The sequence below is a fragment of the Corvus kubaryi genome, unplaced genomic scaffold, assembly GCF_017639235.1.
Source record: "Corvus kubaryi isolate FWS band 111438036 unplaced genomic scaffold, C.kubaryi_AGA036_p1.0 37396, whole genome shotgun sequence".
Taxonomy (NCBI): Eukaryota; Metazoa; Chordata; class Aves; order Passeriformes; family Corvidae; genus Corvus; species Corvus kubaryi.
The window spans coordinates 21,897,195-21,915,898 of record NW_024581135.1 but is presented as its reverse complement, the minus strand read 5'-3'; positions in this window follow the sequence as shown (position 1 = coordinate 21,915,898).

Below are 18,704 nucleotides of genomic sequence, written 5' to 3'. Positions count from 1 at the left end.
CCCAAAGAATGAGTGTGCAATCAGGAAGAACAGAAATAGAAAGAACAGTGTTTATTATAGTCTGGATACTTTCCATTTTATGTATGCTAAGGTATAGGTTACCCCACAGTATTTGGTGTTAATGATGCATCACCACATTTTTCTCCACTACATGGATCTGTTTCCATGAGATTTGTATACAAGGAGATAAAAATATAATGGCTGGGCTTATATAACATGTTACAATTATCTTGAAACAAATGACTAAAACCAGACTCTTTTTACAGAGAAATTTAGATATTAATGTAGGTAAGGAAGATCTGAGTACGAATTTTGTCCAGCTTTCCATATGTGCTGTCTTTGATCACAGGAGGGACTCCTAGTAAATTGTTCTTCCCTTCAATTCTCCATAAGCCTACAGAGGCAATATTAAAGATAGATATTTCTATTTGCAATCTAAGCAGAGAGGGTAAAACTAGTCTTTGTGTCAGCCTAGTTGGTTGAGATCAACTACAGGCAGAATACAGATGATTTACCCTGATGAGCCATGGTTAGAATGGAGCCACTGGATTTGTCCCTTGGGAGGTGTAACAGCAATGGAACAAGCTCAAGCAAACTATGTCCCTCAAAAGTGAAGACACAGCCAAGACTGTGAGTTTATTTCTGATCCTAAATAGCATAACTTTTGGTGTGGTTTTTGTTTTCTTTCTGCTTAGTTCTAGTTTATCCTCTAAAAGTAGGAGAAACATATGTGTCAACTCTGGAATACGAAACACAAGGCAGGTTCTATAAAGTGTTGGTATAATGCACACCACTTTAAATAATTGTAAACTATTCACAGAACTGCATAGTCTGTAACCTTTTGAGAGTAGAACTAAAGAAGCATTGAAAGAGCAGGGTGTTGAGTACATTTAAAATATGTGGAGAAAACTGTATAAACTCTCCAACACCTTTGACTAAAGGTAGATATGAATAACTAAAATGCCTCTAAACACAGAGGCATGATTCAAAAAAATAATGCTATTAACTTAGAGACCAGTGAAAATTTATTTTCTCCCCTTATAAATTAGCAAAATGTTCTGTAAAACACTTTGACAGTGTTGTCTACAAAAGACAAACCAGGCTAAAAGCGGAGTTGGAGACGAGAACAAAACTTTCCTAGTTGGCTACAACATTGTTTAACTTGAGCATAGGGATCCACCTTAAGAAAGGTCCAAGGAGTGAGATGGAAACCAAATACAGTCAAAGGAAGTTGGGGATGTGGGTGTCAGGTTGTCAGTAATCTGACAGCTATGGTAACTACCCTCTAATCCAGCAGCTCCAGCCACGCTCTTGGCTGACACCGCAAGGACTGACTGACAGCTGAAGAGCGGGCACTTTTTACAGGCAAAAGTGACATCCAGTCTATTAAGGCTGACAAGCACAAAGCAGAGATTTGCCCTGAATGGTTTAGTACTGAAGCCTAGTAAAGGGGTTATTTGAAAGGTCTTAGAGAAAGTGTCAGACTCAAGCTCAGATGATAACAATATTGTAATGATAGCACTGGACAATGAAGTGCTATGATTGCCCATACAGGCCAGGAAGATTGCATGTGGATATTGAGCTCCAGAAGCCAGTTTACAGTGGCAGATTCTCAAAGCAAACATGCAACAGCTGTAAACCCACTCTGCCAGAAACTTAAATACGTATTTTTTTTCAGTGGATAATAATCTACTCATGCCTTTGTTACTTTTTCTCTGGTGTCTAAGGAAAAAGCTAGCAGAAGGGCAATTAGTGCACACCCCCCTAAAGATAGAAATAATGAAAGTGCCACACTCAGCATCTTGCAGGTTAAATTAAGGATGTTCTCAATATTGAAAAAATACATTAATAATTGAAATAGCTGCATCCCAGTCCAAATGTTAAGTAATGGAGAAATCTGGGTGTGATACTCTACTGTAGACTCATACATAGATGTGCTGGAAAAAAAGGGGCTAATAAGGAAATATGAAAAGGTTTAGCATTGTGTAGCAGTTAAGCAGTTGACTGGTATTGTGAAGCTCCAGGTGTTACAAATGGGGTCCTTCGTTATAGCAGGATCTGAATCTGCTATGGACAAGCACTTTTTAATATTTCTTTTAATGTTCCTGAGATGTTCCTTTTTCAGCAAAGCTCTTAAATTTTTTTCTGCTCTGTTTTTCTTGGTTTTCATATAAAATACAATATTTAATCAAATTTTGAAATGAATTTTTTGGTTTTTTGTTTACACAGAAGCTTAATTCTATAGGCAGCTAGCTCTTCATTTCCACTGTCCCTAGTACTATCCTTCAGATCCCTCATTTGGCACCCATGCTTAGTGGGTGCTAGAAACCACATGTATTAGCTGACTTTTCAAGTAGAAACAGCACCATTCTACAGTTTAAGCCACCTTGTACCATCTACTAATTCTTCAAAAATCTGTATAATTGTTTTCCCAATATCAAAGTGATCCTGCAGTTAGGTTTTCTTTTGTGGGTTTTTTTGTTTCTTTTAGTTATATGTCTTCCCCCCCCCCCCCTCTTTTCTTCCAGATTGTTTCAGGAAATCACCTCTCCTTTCCATTAGATTACTTTATGTAGCTCTGGTCTGTGAATGGAATCTAGTCGAATAGAGATAAGACTCAATTTTATGTCTCTTCTGCTTGTTGACTGCATTTTCTGGGGAATAGGGGTTTATAAGAAAAATTAATCAGATCAGGTTTAAAAGCAACTCAGATTCTAATTGCCAAGGAAAAAGAATGGCCAAATAATGGCCACTGACAGAAGAATGAAGAGTTCACAGGAAAAAGCTGCTAAAACGTGCACATGATTTGATAGCCAGTAGGTGAATAGTCAAGGCTGGAGTAATTTTCATCCGTTGCTACCCATTGTCCAATTATTGCCTTTAAACAGAATTTTTTGTGAAGATGGAAGACCAGTGGTGGAAGCACTTCTGTTTGAAGACAGAGGCATAATTGCAGGCTTTGCTCCAGGTATGTGGAAGAGCTTGTGCCTGTAAATGGCTGTGAGTATGGCCAGTCCTGCCCAGCCCACGGTGCTGTGGACCTCATGGATAGATGTGTTACATGGGCTGGCTTAATGAGACCTGTAGATTCTGGAGGAGTTTTTGGGTGTCATTGTGAACTGACAACATGGTGACTTCTTTGTTGAAGTCCTTTATGCTGCCGTGAAATTTCTAAAAAGTTCTGCTCTGACCTGAACAAATAATTGTTTTCATTCTTCCATGTGTTTTGGATTTCTTGAACATTTATATGATGTAGGTTCCAATTTTTTGAGCTGGTGAGGCCAATGAGTAGAACTAAATATGTGACTGAAAGTATTCTGTGTGAAGGTCAAACCTCACTGTTTTCAAAAACAGTCAACAGGAAGTAAGTGAAAATTATATGAATATATTAAATGTAGTTAATAATCCTATAAAATATACAGCATACTTCCACATTTGTTCCATTATATATGTGTGTGTATATATAGATATATGCTGTGTTTTTCAGTGTGATGGTTTGGTTAATTTGGGGTGGGAGTGGGTTAATGGTTTTGTGTGTTTGTGTTTGGGTTTTTCTTTTTCCTTTCTTAAAGTGGTACACTAGGATTTGTTTTTATTTCCTTGCAGCTTAGTGTTTTATTTCAACAACTATTTAATGTGATTTTTTTCAGCACACTAGATTTTACTTAAGGCAAACAAACCTGCTTACGGATCTCTATGTTTCTAGAAGCGTAACACAAATACATAACTTTTGGCAAGGGTTCAGTAGAAAGAATTACCTGAAACTTGATGCCAATGTATTTGTGTATTTGCTGTTCTAAACTAAAAACCTGATCACTAACTCTGTTGTAGCCATCTGTCATTTACAAAATGACACATCCAATTTAAAACCACTAGGAAACAAAATGTTTAATCAGAATTTTAGGGATACTTGCTAACCATGAATCTTGAAGGCCTAACTACTTAGCTATTACTGTGCAATTTATCTGACAAGGGGTGTCATCTATTGCAGATGATGTACAAGTGCAAGTCAGCATCACCTTGAGCAGGTTACTTTATTTGTCCTTTGCCCCAATTTTCTGGTCTGTGGAATGGGAAATAGAGATTTTCCCATTTATAGGAAAGGGATTGACAGGAGAGAAGGTTCAAGTGTGTTTCTTACAATCAGTCTTGCACAAAGTTTTTACTACATGTGTCTGCCCAAGGTATTAGAAAATACTGTAGATTTTTGGATATTAGTATGAAGCTCTGTGGTGGAATTATGTGACCAGAGGGCTTGATAGGACAGGAAGCCTGTCTTAGTTGTGTGTTTCTAGAACATAACTAAAAGATATGAACACAGAGCATTGAAATGCAACGTTTAGTGATGAAAATCTGCACAAAAGTTTTATACAGAGGCTGACTCCTCCTGGGTCATCAAACTCGGACCCTTTGTATATTAAACCTTAGACTTTTTTTACTCACGTTGTGCTTGGTTTGTACTGCTTTATAATACAAGCACCTTAAGTTCTTAAGTTACAGAGTTACCCTGCTTAAGTATACAAAGCAAAATAAAGCCCCTCTTCTGAGGAGCTCAGCTTTAACAGATGAGACAGATGGAGATGTGAAATTATTCACCCAGGATCACCCCAGAAACAGGAGGTCATAAGGTCTTTGAACTCCAGGAAGACTTAGGGTATTAGGCTGCCCTGGCTCCTTTAGGCTCCTCTTTGGAGTGATGTTCTCCTTAAGGCATTGTCCTGTTTATCTTCTTTCTCTTCTCCAAATAGAAATTTAAATGTGTTGCAGAAATAAAATTTTAAATATAAGTTATATTGGGAGATAGAAATGCCCAATGATAAAAACAGAAGCAGTATTTCCTGGGTGTGTTTCAGAAGATGGAGCTCTGACAATGATGTAAGCTGTTTAAACCAGTCATAGAGCCAAGAGAAATAGAAATATTTATTAGCTTCTTTGCTTTATTATACTTTATTATATGCCGTTAACAGTTATTTTTAAAATACGGTAGGTGAATTCATTTTCCATACAGTAGTTGTGAAAAGCATTGCAGATCTAAATGAAAAAAAGTAGAGAGAATGACCTCTGAAGACCTGAAAAGAGAAAAACTGGATAATAAATGTTCAATCAGTCTGAGGTATTTTGTAAATCAGACAACTTTTATTTGGTTATACTATTGTTTAACAGCCGGTTTAAATTGAGACCAGCATCCTGATTCTGGACAACATGGCTTTTATTGGAAGTCCCTGCCACTTTTAAACATCTTTAATACATTTTAAAAATAGAACTGTAAAAACCAGTAACCAGACTTCAAAGCAAAGACATGTTGTGCCAGAATTACGAAGCTGGTGCCGATTTTCACTGGTTGTAAAGCCTTGGGAGCGCCCTGCGGTCTGTCCCATGGTGACAAGCACCAGGAGCGCAGGCGGCTGGCACGGGAGACCCGCAGAGGGAGGGAGGGAGGGTGGCATGCTGGCCACTGGGGCACTGTGGGACCTCAGAGTCCTCCAGCCTCAGTTGTCCATTTGTGCCACTGCAGCATGCTCTGGCCTTCAGGAGGGGATCAGGGGCTTGGAGCATAGGAAAGCAGCATATTAATGGTCAGCTAGAATGGCGAGGGTCTTTTGGGTTGCTTTTTGGTGGTACTTAACAGCAAATAGGGGAAACCGAGAGTCACCTGCCTGTACTGCCCTGTGTAAGGGCTGTCATGTCAGAGTATGTTCATTTTACACCAACCATTTGAAAAGAGATTTCTAACATGGTTGCATACTGCTCCAGGAGTGGGTGGGTAGTGATTTAACAATTACCTATATGATGGCGCTGGGAGAAACAGCCAAGAGGGGAAAAAGAAAATGCTTTGATTCTTTTTAATTTTTATGTCTTTATTTACTATGTGACGCTTTTAGAATGCAAAGGTGAAGGTAGAGGCTCTGCTGGACTAAACTGGCCATGCCAACTCAGGCTCCACCAGCTTGAGCCAAAGACTGCCCTGGTGTCATTTAGTTGGTGTTTGTGAAGGATTAGACTTGGATGTTTCTCAGACAATTACTGGAAGAGTGCTATGGTGCTTCAGCCACCCTGTTTTGCTTGACTTACAGGCAGGTCCCATTAAAGTAGCACTATTAATCAGTGTCTTTGCTTAGGAGTTGCTACTGTGGCTACAGCCCTCTCCCAAGAAATGTACCACATCAAAGCAAATCCCTTCTTTTGTAGCTTCCTGCAATGAGTATTTCAGAACTACTAGAGTGCTGTCTTGTAGGAAGGTATTGTCACAACATAGCTCAAGAAATCAGTTTGAGATGAGTAGGCTATGAGAAGTGGTTTATTGCCATCTTCAAATAGGCAAAGATGTGAAAGGGATCTCTCCAGTGACATATCTGCAGAGAATGTTCACCTGGGAATAGGCTAATTGAACACTTGATGCCACTGCAAACCTACCTATGCATAACTAAAATGAGCACATATTTGACAACTGCACTGCATTTTAAAAGAAATTTTAAAATGCAGTGATTATAGAGCCCCAGGGCCTGATTTATATACATATCTGCTAAACACATATGATTTTATTTATGAAAGATAGGTTCTGTATCAATATTTTTGAAAATTAGGACCCAAAGATGTGTTTTGTTAAAAATTTAGGGGAAGACCTTTTGGCAGAAAGTGGATTCAAGACCGTGTTAGGATTTTCTCTGGCTGTAGCTTTGGCATGAGATCTTTCTGATTTTACTGTTAAAGAGAAATAAAGCTTTTGTTATGTATTAGAATCTTATTTTTAAATCCATAGGTGTTTGGCATCCTCTGCAGAAAAAAAAAAATTGTGGGTAAGTGATCCCTGACATAACTGAGCTATTTGATATTTACATGTGACCATCATTATGGTTTCAGATCCTCTCACAAAACTTAAATAAGGTGTCTGAATAGCCTACAGAGGGCTCTTACAGGTCTTTCTTTCTTTACTTGCCATGTCTAAAGGAAGTCAGGATTGGTTACAGCTGAATTTCTTCTAATTTTTCATTTCCCAGCAGTGCTGTATTCATCTAAGGTTTCTCCATCTTAACAGTTTTAGAGTTTAGTTAACTCTGATGCTGCTACTGTAATTCTGGAGAGCAGGTTACCAACAGTGCCCAAGAGAGCTGGTCTTCTCCAGATCTACTGTGTGATGTTCTGCACAAGGAAAGAGGACCCAAATTTCCCCACGCAAGGGAATTTTGTTACTGATGGTGCTGACCACACACGCAGCCCTGTCCCTTCCAGGCTCTCCAGCGCACAGCCTGTTAGAGCTGAGTACTGCTGCCACACACAGTCTGCCTAAATCTTGGCGGGGTTAAACATTCTTGGAAGAGATTGCTGACTGCACACTTAGCAAAGGAGCTCTTTTGGGGAGGCGGGTGAACCTCACCAGGTTCCCTGCTGGTGTTCTTCACTCCCAGACTGAATTACTCCCTCTATGGAACTACTCTGGAAAGCAGTGTTGAACCTCCAGCTAATACAAGCAATCACTGTCTGCCTGCTGAGCAGCTTTTCCTACCGGGATTGTGAGGAAGAGCGTGATGCCCTCAGATAGGACTTCCAGTGGGGAACAAAGCACCATTGCTAGGTTTCCACATTCAAGAACAGGGCTCCTCCACACTGTGCAGGGCTCTGGTCAAGCTGGTGGCTGTGTGCCAGGGAGGAAACTCCCTGTGGCAGAAGTCTCAGTTGCCAGTGTAGGAGCTGAGGTACTGGGGGTGCAGACCCTACCTGAGTGGTGAGGCAAGGTAGTCAAACCTCCTTGTGGGGGTTTGGCTGCCATCCTGGACGTAAAAAGCTTGTTGTTTAGGTAGGATTTGTATAAAGAATAATAAAAATATCGAGAAAGGGCAGATAGGAGGCTGTGTGTCATAGTTTTGAATTTCTCTTTTTTTGAGTAACAAATGCTGATTTTTTTCATCACATGTTCCTTACAACCCCACTTTATCTAGCTATTGGATTTCTTGTAGGCGTCACAGCATGAGCACAGAATTGGAAACATAGTGAGGACCTCAAGAGAGTGCCTAATCTGACCTTTTGGATGGAGACTAAATCAAGATGCTTGATTGCCTGGCTTGCCCTTCAGAGTGATGCCAGTGCATAGATAGTGTTTCCTGGACTGCCTTACACACCTGTGGATATGCACGTTAAGGCTCTCTATCGGTTACAAGAAAAGTGTAAAGGGCAGCGGGCTGAACAAGGCACCTGGGAAGGTCTCTGGAGTTGATGATTTCACTGGCATCCATTAATAAGTTGGGGCTAAAACCTCTAGTTTGAGGAAGAAGCCAGCTGAGAATTTTACAGCTGTAGACAAATACCTAAAAGGATTCGGTTCATTAAGCATTAGCAAGAAATCACATAGGAGTGCCTGAATATATTTTAAAAACAAATAAAGTGTAAGTTAAATACACAGAAGGCTTTTCTCTCAGAGAATAAATAAAAATTTTCTCATCTTTTGCTAAAGGTCTGCAAGCAGGAGCTTTAATGGAGTTTAGAAAAAGCGTACAAATAAATGTGTGTGACCATTTCTTTCACAACCATTTAATTTCTGACAGGATTCATTGGCTTACAAAACTCAGGAGAGAAATTAATGTTTTCCTGGGATCTATGGGTCATCTCAACTTTCTTCTCAGTGCTCCTGAGACTCTACTACCCGTATTTCTGTTTTGTGAATAAAGTGGTTAAGTAACAAGTGATAGGCTTGAGATCATTCCAGCCAGTAAGTACTCAGACTTGAAGTGGAACTGGGAATGATGGGTCTTGGTCTCCTCAGTTTGTTGCCTCTGCCTTTTCTTCCTATAACGCTCTGTACTATAAACTTAAATTATTACTGCATGGCAGGAATCTTACCTTCATTAAACTGAGGGAGGTGTTAAAATTCTCCTCTGATCAACATCAGAGGAAAATACCTGTTTGAGGAAGGAATAGAATATCTGTATGAATTGTGATTATACCAGAACCATTAGAGCATTGAACTGACTTATTCTTTTATATGTAGTATCTGATATTGGGATGCTTGTTGTCTGGCAGACTTAGAGGTTGCCCTTTTGAGCTGAAGTTCTAGATTGGTTTGACACCATGCAAAATTAAAAGGCAGCGAGTCTGTGTATGATACAAATGCTTGAACACTTTTACAGCTGTCCATTTGACAAGTTTGGGGAAAATATGCAAATAATGCTTAGCACACTCATTCACAGTGCTACACATTAAAAAAAAAATTAAAATGTGCAAACTTAGTTAATTGTAAGAAACCCAAAGAAAATACCACCACCACCAAAGCACGAAAAAAAAGCACCTCCCTGCAATGCTGTAGTCAATGGAATTAATGAAGTTCTGCAACTGCATTTTAATGTTTCCTTTGTAAAGAGAGAATCCCCTACATTTCTTTGACTTAATTCAGACTATATTTCTTCTATGCTCAGAATAAGAAAGCACTACAGTTTGTGTCAGTAAGTGCTACTTATTTATACATTGGATTTAATTATATATGAAGATAACCCTTCTGGCTTTAACATGCAGTCTTAGAGGTTGATACAATTTTGTCTATAGAATAGAATATTGCCAGTAAAAACTCAGTCAAAAGGCTTAGTCTTGGAATGAATATAAAAGTTATGCTCCTTCTACAGACAAGCATATGAATAAATATGAATGATTTATCTCAGCATCTTGGTTTCTTTCTTTTATTAAAAGTTACAGCCCTCTGTATTATACTTTGTTTCAGCAACATTTTCTGGAATGCTGCCGAGCACTGTTTTTCTTACAGTAGGTAGAAATTAAAAGAATATAAAAGTGCCAAAACTAAGTAGTATTGATTATTCTCTTTCCAGTGATATAATCCTTCCAAACCCAAACTTTTAATTCCCAGCCTCCTTAACCTGTCGGGCTAAGTAGTCTAACTAGGCTTCACTTTTATGTGTTAAAAATGAGCTGGAAATTACTAATAAACAATTTTCTCTCATTTAAACTGTGAGAAACCTCTAACTTAGGGAAACTTTGCTTTTCCTTAGAAGATATCTTGACTTGGAGAAGAAAGTGTTTTCATTGCATTTAAGAGGCTCAGATATGATGAAGTTCCTTATGTGACACATGAACTTGGGAATGATCCTAGCTCTAGATTTTAGATACCTGTGATCCCCTAGGAAAAGTCAATGAATGTCCTGAACATGTAAATAGAGTTGGCTGCTATGGCCTAAATATTGTTAAAAATCAATAATGATGGTGAACTGCTCAAAACTGCAGCATCCCCTGCAAGGGTCATGCACAAAGGCCTTTGTGAAAATACTGCTGTAAACTGAGGGTGACAAGAGAGGAGAGGGAGCTGTGTGAGATAGCAGGATCTAGCCCAGCCCATGCTGATGCAGGTGGCTCCGTGCTGCTTTTGTTAAGCTGCCCTTGATACTGTTCAAGATTGTGCCAAGCACTGTGTATACAGCAGCTTTGAGCTCAGCGATTGGGAAGCATTTTTAAGTTGTCACAAGAAAATGAGTCAAAGCAGAAGCAATATTAATAACACCATTGTTATTCCTTTATTGTGGTATTTATCCCCACACTTAACATCTCATTTTACTATCAGATGCTCATACCAGTGAGAAGACAGTCTTTAGAACAGTTTATCAATCCTTTATCTAGAACAAGCTTATCAATCAAACCTTGTTGGTTTGGACTGTAATGGAAAGGCTTATCCTACCCTTTGTTCTCTGGTTTTCTCCTTTTTCTGCTTACACTAGAAACTTACTAAGGTTGATGGCTGTATCTGTCTAGTTGGACAAAGCACAACACAATTGATAAGAAAAAAAGCACGAAAACGAGACCTGAAACAGAGTAATGACAGGATATAGTCTTTAGTAGGAGTTACCCTATGGGGGTAAATCAAGGAAATAAATCAATGGGGAAAAAGAAAATGTAAATAAATGTATAAAACCGGGGAGATTTGTTAATAGAGTATCTGAAACCATAGAGTGACACCCTCCTAGTTTCTACTTCGGTCTGAATTTTCTTACATGACTTTAGAGAAGGAAAGAATACTTTAAATAAATTGCTGTTATCAGTGTGAAAAACAATTGGTTTTGCTTTTGTTTTGGAGCCTGCTTGGTGAATTTCCTTGAAATCAGTGAGGTTTGTGTAGGTCACTAATCTCAGATAATTAGTTCTGGAGGCAAGCCAGCTAAAGGGAAGCTCATCTTTCTCTTAAAGTAAGTGAGCAGTGCAGCATGACAAGGGAGAGAAAGGTCTGGTGATTTGTGCCCTAATGCTTATTTCTGAGAATTGAATTTTGGATGTGTTACGTGAGAAAAGAATACGAGTCAGAACTTGGAATGCAAAGAACGTATGTATTGGGTCTTGCCACTATAGTGGGCTACTGACATTGTCCATAAATTTGGATTGGGATGAATGAGGGTATAAGAGGAAAGTAGGGTACAAGCTTGAGAAAAGCATAGGAAGACTTTCAGTTTAACTACATCCAAAATTTAGATACTTAACTGTATAATAGCAGAAAAAAAGCAGCAATGCTTCATTTTCCAGGGTCTGCTGTAGCAACAATAACCTGTATGGAATGGCTCCCATGCTCCTTCTACTTCTGCTCTTGTCTGCAAGTCATTCTTGCAATAGGCAGGTAAGGATGAGTCAAGTATTCCTCCACATTTTTCTTAGCAGAAATAGATCCTGATACGTTTAAAAATCTGAAGGAAGAGCAGTTCTGCGTGTATTTAGTGTTGGCTTTCATTGCAAAACAGGATATACTTCTGCCAATTTACAGTGGCAAAACTGGTGGTGTCACAGATCAAAGGACACCATCTGCTCAGTGCAGAGGGGAAAAGGAGGCAGCAGCAGGGTGATGGTTGAAGGGTGAAAATATGAACTCTTAGAGCCAAACCAAAAAACACTTGTCTGAGTGAAGTTTTCAGGACTGGGCCCTTTGGGAAATGCATGCTGATGAATGCTCTCTCTTACACTTGGTTGTAGAGCAAGATCAAGCCTTGTGCTACAGCTTTAATTTGATCTATGGTGGGTGTACACCAGGAGCCTCTGTCCTACTAAAGCATCTGTGATTTTGAGTTTCTGAGTTTGTTTTGACTCTCTTTTCAGAATTACTGTACATCCTTAAATGCCATTAATTTTGGATTGTTTCATACCTATTAAAATCTAAGAATCTCTCAGGAGACTCCAGGTATATTGCTAGAAAGTGTGTTTCCAAAACAAAACAGATTTTTTTTTTTTTAAAAGACTGACTGCTGAGAGAATATGTGTGGTTTTTGAAGTAGAAGTTTTGTAGAAAGCCAGTTCACAAATGAAATTGTCATCAGATATAGTGGATCAAGAAAACATTTATAAAGCCTTCTATTGCTGAGCCAGGAAAGCCTGTTGTTAGTGACAAACATTAGTGATAGGCTCATATGACAGCTCTATCTCAAATTTATTTACTTACTTTTTGTATGATAGGTACATTTCAGCTGATGGAGGCTAAAGTTTTTGTTAATATTAGGGATGACATAATATCTGCTGTACCAATCATATGTTTTTCTGTCATGGAATTTTAAAATATGTTAATTAATATCTTGGCAGAAAATGCAGTATGGCAGAGGTTAGTTCCTATGCAAACCTAAAAAATAAGCTACAGCAACAATGGGTTCTGGTAGAATATAATGAAAGACTGCTTGCCTAAGTAGGCAGGCGAAGCAGCATTTGATGCATCTCTGCTGTAGAGCTCAGAGTGTTGTATCAAACACACAAAGACATGCTGGACTTTAAGTCACTATTTTCTTATTGCAGAAGAGTGTACTCCACGTGCAGAGCTATGTGTTTGCTCTCACAATTGTGGTTTTCTCGCTTCCAGTCGTCCTGTTTGTAGTAGCAATTGCTTCTTGGTAGCCTGCTGGTGACCTGGGATAATCACCTTTGTTAGTTAATTACTTCGGGGAGCAAACATGGGATCAGATAATTTGTGAGTGATTAGTGGGTCTGGAAATGCGAGGAGGCTGATAACTTTGTACATGTGTGGAAGTGGACTGTTTGTTCTTCTGCTCCTCTGTATCGCCTATTAAATGTTTGACATTGCTGTAGTAAAAAGGGGGAGTTTGTGTGACTGCTCAGAGTGGTTGTGGTGATGGTTTCAAAAGAGGGAATCAGACTAAAATCACTAAAAATCTAGGTCAGCATCTCAAATCACCTTATGAATATCACTATAACCTGTTCAGCAGCTTACAATAGCTATTTAACCCAACTTGAGATTTATTTAATTAGAGAGTTTCTTTTAACAGTTTGTAAGTACTAATGGATGTGAATTTTATAAATTTTCTCACATGTGGGTTCATACAGTGTGCATTTTGTGTGTCTGCCAATGCAGACCCATATGCTATTTTTGAGATTCTTGATTATAGTGTGGTTAATGTATCAGCAGTACTTCTGCTGCATTAGTAAATGATGTTTATTTCTGTATGACTAGCATCACTTTGGGTCTGAATACATGAATATGCAAGTTTAAAATTCAATTTTTTTACCACTCGCTTTCCAAGTAAAACATTTAATAGAAAGTCCTCAATTAACCACAGCAGTAGGCATGTTTAGGTTCAAATATGGGACATTTGATGTCATAAAAAGAGTTACAAATGCTCTTCGCATATAATTAGCCTTGTGCTCAGGCCCTAATATTTCAAAGACTTGGATACATATTAAATCAATGGAAATATTCATCTATGAAATGTTAAGCAAATGCATAAATGTCTTTGCAGGATTGGGAAGTAATTAAGTGGAACGTTAAAAAATACCATTATGATCTTATCTAATCTAAAAGCATGCAGTATTAATGCTTGCTGTTTTAGTTGGTTGTACATGTACCACTTTCACAAACATATATATGAAATGGATATTTTCAAGAAAAATACCCAGAGGCTGGTTTAATAGATTTTACATTTTTGGCTTTCAGTATTAAAATGTGCTGTTACCACATTAATTTCCATCTAAGTGAACAGTAGCAATATGCTGCTGTTTCAGTGTGTATAAGCTTGGTGGCAGATTTTTTTCATCAGTGGCCAGAAACTATTTCCTTGTTATTACATTGAATTAAAAATGCATTAAAAATGAAGCATTGCTGCTTGCTGCAGAGAGACAGTTTGTCATGCTACCAGTGTTAAGACACTGTTACTTATTCTGAAAAGCAAGGAATTAAACACTCTGCAAAAGAGATCTGGGGAAGATGGCCAAAGTTATCCTGTCAATAGCAGCAATGTATCCAGGACAGCCGTGCTACTCCACTGATTGGGCTTGCAGCATTTTTTAACTCCATTCTCATCTGTTCAAATGTAATTTTTTTCACCTGCTTTAAATTTATTAATAGCATCCATTCCTATTTTCAATATTGTATGATCTTTGGTTAAATAATGTGATATAAATACAATCTTGTATTTCAGATGGAAATATTAAGATTTATTTTAAATACTTATTAATTGGCTTCTTAAATGGCCACCTTGAGGATGCACCCACTTGTGTCTGGTAAGTGTAGTAGATCAGCCATTAAAAATGCCTTTTCCTGAAAAAGTACAGCTTTTGAGTTTTAGCAGTAGCCAAGCAATTGGTTTATGTCTTCTGTTTTGTTTTGTTTTTAGAAAAATAGGTGGTGCTGTCTTTTGCTAATTCTGATTGAAAGGGATCTAGCTGAAGTCATGGTCCAATAATTGAAATACCTATGCATTATCAATATGTGCACAGTTGTCTTTCTGCTATTAACTGCACATGTCAGAAACATGATATTGCATTTATAGAGTTAAAAACAGGAAAAAAATTTTGTAAGTGTTCTGTATGCAAAATAAGCCAGCTGATGATTGCAGATATTAGCACCCAATACCTATGACTGTCATTGCATGACACATTTACACTTGTTCAAATGAATCATGCCTTTTTAGTTCAAAAAATGTGCCATTTGTGTCTGCATTCCTGCTACTAACAACATCATTAAAGTTTTTGCAAATCTTGTAATAAGATAAAACACAAAGTTCAAGATGCATTTAAGATATTCTGTGCTGCATCTTCCTGAAAAAAAAATTATTCCAGACAGAGCAGTGTAACTCTTTTGAGGAAGTTTTCCCCTAAATCACAGAAATAAACACTTCTATCCATTTCCCATTCCACCAGCACTATTCCATGAGAGCTGGTGGTAAGCCCAGGCTTATTAGGCTCTGAGCAGAACTGAAATTTTTCTGAGACACTGCCCATTAGACAAGCAGCACATCTTCTCTGAGAGACATCAGGGTCATGGCAGTAGTTAAAATTTGTTCTCTTACTCAACATTATATTTTTTTTCAGTAACAAACTGGTTCACTTCAATAATGTACCTAACTAAAACAATATCTTTTATTCTTTCTGATTTATTTCAAGTATTCCCTTTTATTCCAACTAAATTTAAAATAATAAAAATTTAAAACTAAATTTCAAAGGTTCAGTATCTGAAAACAAATTAAAACTGTAAAAGTTTCTTGGAAGTGTCAGTAAGACTGAAACAGCTAAAATGAAAATTTTCAGCTAACATGAATTTATTTTCAAAATCTGAAAAAACCAAGATACAAAAGAATGACTGTCCAGATACCACTTGTACTCAATAGATATATTTAACATTACTTAATGTTGTAAGTACTGATTTGAGAATGCTCAGCATGTTAGAGAGGTTGGAACCCATACCCAAATCCTACAAGGATCTGAGAACCCACATTTAGTATTTTGGTATTAAGTCCAGTTTGTACAAATGGGAATGTATCCTGAATTGATCAGTGTTTGTGTTGTTGGCAAAACTGATTTTTCTATCAGAAGATGACAGGTCATCAAAACAGATTTTTTTTGTTGTTGTTAATAGAAATTTTTCACTTTGATTAAATGTTTTTAAAAAGATTTTGCATGTATCAGATTGGACTTTTTTTTTAAGAGTAAGAGAAATTTTTTTAAGAGTAAGAGAAATTAACAGCATTATGAATAAGATGCCCATTTAGGGAATCAGATATCACTTGATATATTGACTGACTTGGTTCTTGTTAGGATTTATTTTAATGCTGAATAGAGATTAATTTCAAAACCTCAACATTTTTCACAAAACACAACTGTTTTTCAGCCCTCTCAAGGTTTTAGGGCTCTGAGTAAGTGCAAAAGGTATTCTCAAGCTTATGAGACAGGAGTGAATGTGTTTATTGATGCCCTTGAGGATCACATTGTGCAGCAAGGATTGGTGAAGTGAATAATCAAAAAATAGAAACATTTGAATGCATAGGCTAAATTCCGTGTGTGTGTCCTAAGACCGGCTTAAGGATTTGTCTGTAAGTATTGTAAACTAACTAATATTAAATGAAATTTAGACTTGATTGAGTCTCAGCATGAAGATGCCAACATTCAAATTGATTCATTAGCTGACCTGAATTCTCTGATAAAATTTAGTAGCAGGCACAGTCAGAGGATTTATCCCGGATGATGTTTGTGTCATTAACAGGAACTACCACCGGCAACATACACAATGTGAGCCCACAAAAAAAGAGAAAATAATAGACCATTTCAAACACTACAGTTATTTGGGGGGGGGAAAAAAAAGCAAATCTCTGTCATGTTAAAATATTGTTATTTTTGCTTTACTTATCACTTTACACCCAGTGTAACAGCCACAAGGCGACACAATGGAAGTTTTTGTGGAGCAGAGTGTGCTTGCTTCAAGGAGCTAGTGTGCCAATAGAGGCACACACCAAGAGAAGCTAACATACTGGGTGAATTATGTGTCCCATCACACCAATGACTGCAGAGCAATAAAACCACCCTAAGTGTTCTAGTTACAATCAATTACATCATGCTTTAATCACATTTTAATGATGTATTAACCAAGATTTCAACAGCAATTAGTTTAATGGGTGTTTGCTTTTTTTAAACTATTTTTAACTGTGGCTATATCCAGTAAGATTAAAAAAAAATAAAGCATTGGTTGTGACCTCCTTCTTCTCCAGCAATTTTGTGTGATGGGACTGAAGAGGGAGATTTTTAAGTTACTGAGTATTCATGACTGTTAAGTTAATAACGTGCTATGTGATTATATACTGCGGAATTCTTCTCATCTGCAAAGATTCTGCAAAATCTAACACGTTAAACTGGAAATAATTATTGCATCTCACATCCTTCAGGGCAGAAAGTAATACACTGGCTATTGCTATCTAGGCAAAGATAAAAGAAATGCAAAGTAAAATTATTAATCATACTAATTTTTAATAGAAGGGTTTAGAAACTTCTGTGGCTGCCTGTAATATTCCCATTGATACATATTTTCCTTATAGAAAACTGACAAATGTCTCTGGAAATCCAGCTCTCTTTAAAGCACTCCTAAGCATATTAACAGATTAAGAAAAGAGATTTCACAGCAAAACCCACATAAAAACCAATATTAGGAGTGATACCAAACTTAAAGAATGTTGTAAAATGAGCATGGAAAAATGTACAAAATGAATTCATGCCCATTTACATGCTTTCAGTCAGGCTACCAGATAACAAAGCCTCTGTCTTTGTGTTAACACTGCAGATTAGGTCAAGTTTTTACCCCTCTGAGCTCTTTTCCTGTAAATGACGGGTTTTGATGTGAAACAAGCAACATGTCAAAGCAAGTTGAAAGATGTAGGCATTTTATGCCATGTCACAATGACAGGCCGGTGAATATTTGGGCCATTAGGGGCTTATTAGTGAATAAATGACCAGATGGTTCAGTGATGCACAGAGATGGACAGAACTGGATGCTACTAATCAGCACTGTCTGTACTTGATGTCAAATCACATGACACAGTAACCCATGGATACCGAATAAAAGTTACCATTAGCAAGTCAATTTGATATCTGTGTGGTGTAAACAGACTTATAACTGCACTTCAGAGCTGCCTGTTGTTAAGAAGAAATAATGGTAGGGTATTTATATAAACACACTCTATCTTATCAAGTTACGATAAATATAAATAGAATTTCAATTCCCAGGACCTCCTTTTTATTTTGCAGAAAGTGTGGAAGCATTTACATATTTGCCTCTCCCCACAGACAAAAAGGCTGGGCTGGAAATGCTGTAAAAGAGAAGCAAGAGGCACGTTCTTTGAACACCACGGTTAGCAGCACCAAGTGGTGCTTTGTTTGTGCATTTGTCACAGGAATGCAAACTTTGAGAACGGGACCCATTTTCTGAGGGGAGGTTGTTTGCATTTTTGTATATTCATGCTTTGATTTTTTTACTGATGTTGATATATGTTTGCTTGCTGCTACCTTAGATTTTTCCCATGTGTTTTTTAAAATTTATTTTGAAAAACCCTTATTAGCAAGTCATTTCCAGAGCATTGCACCAGGGTCAGAAGCTTTGGGCATTTGGTAAGGACCAGATCCTGAGTCAGGGGCTGATCTTGAACCACTCTTGTAGAAAAAGCAATGCCAGTCTGAATGGAAGGGTTGAGCCAAGGCTGGGGATGGGGGAGGCTTCACTGCTGCACTAAATCTCTATGAGCTTAAACTAAGTAAAAAAAACTTAAAATTCAGTTTTCCCCTGAATTTGGGGAAGTATGTTTGCAGACATAGAGATTTGGGATGCATCCTCATCTCCGAGCCCATGACAAACACACCAGTAATACATGTTTTTTGAGGCAGAAACACATGCATATCTGCTTTACTTCCTTCTTATGGTTCTTTTTAGCAAATGAGAACAAATGTAGCATTAGGACTGAGGAGGATTT